This window comes from Gossypium hirsutum, chromosome D05 (assembly GCF_007990345.1).
Source record: "Gossypium hirsutum isolate 1008001.06 chromosome D05, Gossypium_hirsutum_v2.1, whole genome shotgun sequence".
Taxonomy (NCBI): domain Eukaryota; kingdom Viridiplantae; phylum Streptophyta; class Magnoliopsida; order Malvales; family Malvaceae; genus Gossypium; species Gossypium hirsutum.
Genome location: NC_053441.1, coordinates 63,605,516 through 63,608,270, shown reverse-complemented (window position 1 = coordinate 63,608,270; position 2,755 = coordinate 63,605,516).

Below are 2,755 nucleotides of genomic sequence, written 5' to 3'. Positions count from 1 at the left end.
CACTCGAGGACGTAGAAATGGAAAGCGAAACCGTACCCATGATTGCAGTAGTGACACGCAACCTCTGATGTTTGCTCTCCTCGGTCATGTCGTCCCGCACATCTCCCGATATAATGTTTCCAATACGGCAGACCCCCAACTCAATTCACGGGCTGCTCTAAAATCAACGAGTTTTAGCAGCCACCTTAGATGTACACGGCTTCGTGACTTGTCGGGCATCAGATAACCTCCAATTATTTGAAGAATGTATGCTCGAGCATATCGGATTCTTTCAATTTCAGTTGAATTTGCATTCGGATCGGGGAAGGTGGCACGTAACCAGCCCATCTCGACCTTACCTCCATCCTTTTTGTCAGGAATAGTGCCTAAAAGCTCATAGCACACCGCCTCCCAATTGCTAAATTGGGCAGACCCGGTGACTGGTGCCCGTCCACCAGCAATCCCAACTGCAGACTCACATCTTCTAGAGTGATAGTGCACTCTCTACATGGAAGATGAAATGTGTACGTCTCGAGTCTCCACCTCTCGATCAACGCACTGATCAGTTTCGTGTCCAACTTGCGTCCCCGGCCTATGTTTGCCACGTGCCAAAAACCCGCTTCCCGCAGGTAGTTCTCTATTAACGGTGATACAGGTCGCATATTCCGGATATTGCATTCCAATACCCGATCTTCAGACTATTATAACAAATAATAAATTAATAATTATCTAAAAATACATAAATAAAAAATTCTTAAATAATACTAGCGAATTTAAATTTAATACTTACCATTTTCATTTGCTCCACCGATATGTGATTCCTATCAAGACGAATCAATGATCCGGCCATTGATGAAAATATAAAAAAATTTAAATTTATTTTAATGAAATAGAAAAAAATTAAAATTATTTTAAAAAAATGAAATTGAGGGGAAATTGAAATTAAATATGGATTTGAAAGAATTTTTGAAGGAAATTGAGAGAATTGTGGAATGAAATTGAGAGGATTAGAGAGGAAATTGAGAGAATTTGAGATGTGAAAAAAATAAAAGGGGTGGGGGTATTTATACTCTTTTTTTTTACCATTGGGGGGGCCAACGGTCAAATTTTTTACCGTTGGGCACTGTTCACGCGCGGAGAGGGTCGCGTCCACGTCAGCGCGACTTGCTGACGTGGACGCGACCCTCTGACATGCCCTCCGACATCGCGCTGACGTAGACCCGATTTCCCGAAAAATGGCTCATTCCGGTAAATAATCAAAAAATCGGCCCATTTCGGTAATTTTTGAAAAAAATGGCTTTTTTTGGTCATTTGCCCCAATCATTCAGTCATTATTTTGAAACTAACCAATCATACATGTTTGCCGCAGTTTTCGTCGAAAAAGATCATTTTTTACCTCTAAATTTTGATTTTTTTGGTTTAAAATTGAATTTTGAAACATTCAAATCATTATTTTCCTTATTTATTTGAAGTATACACCGGATTTTTTTTACAGAATTGTTGTATTATTTTTTCTGATTTGACACATGTATGGAATAGGTCTGATAAATCATTAGAATGTAAGTAATATAATTAAGATACTAACAGTATTTTTATAATATGTTAATTAATTAATTTAGCTTAGTTGGTTAAGATGTTTGCTCTTTTCCCTTAATACCTTGGTTCAAATCTTGTTGGTAATAATTTTGAATCTTTTTTGTACTTGTTGCATTTATTTTTTTAATCAATTAACTCTTCAATATTACATTAATTGACAATTTGAGCTACAATATTATAAATATTAACTACAATACATAATTTGAGCTACATATTACAGTAATACATTAATATGTATTATTAGGGGAAAAATATAAAAAAAACCCTATTTTTTAAAAATTTACCGAAATGGGCCCGGTATTTTATTATTTACAGGAATGGGCCATTTTTCCCAAAATCGTGTCCACGTCAGCGCGATTTTAGGGGACGTGTCAGCAAATCGCGTCCACATCAGCGCCCTTTGCTTACGTGGACACAAATCGCGCCTACGAGGACGCGATTTTCTGACACGTCCCCTGACATCACGCTGACGTAGACGCGATTTCGGGGAAAATGACACATTCTAATAAATAATAAAATATCAGGCCTATTTCGGTAAATTTTAAAAAAATAGGGCTTTTATGTGTAATTTGCCCTAAATTTAAGAGTCATTTTTTTAATAAATATAATTAATTTTCACCAAATATGCCATAATGTAGAAACTTATAGTACCCATGTTTAAAATATTTCGTATTTTTATACATTTATAGTTTAGTAATTTACAACATTTGGGTAGTTATTAGGATTATGTTTGTGTCAAATATATAAATATATAAGGAATAAAGTGCTTTCACATCAGCGTTTTTTCCCTTGTGTCGTGGACACATTTTTGCTCATGCTCAGATTAAATTTTCAAAAAAATATTTTTTAAAAATATTACAAAAATAGATCAATTTTTTAAAATTTACAAGAATAAGCATTTATAAAGATCTAAAGTGGCAGCACAATTTCTTTTTTTTTGTGCTACCAATTAATGTGAAAATAAAATTTACAGACAGATTTTTATATAACTAATTATATTTTACAATGTGGAAAATGATACTTTGGGTTTATATAAATATCTGTTTTGTAAGTTTTATTTCAATATATATTGGTGGCACAAAAAAAAAGAAATGGTGCTGTCACTTTGGGTCTTTATAAAGACTTATTCTCGTAAATTTTTAAAAAAATTGGTCTATTTTTGAAATATTTAAAAAAATGA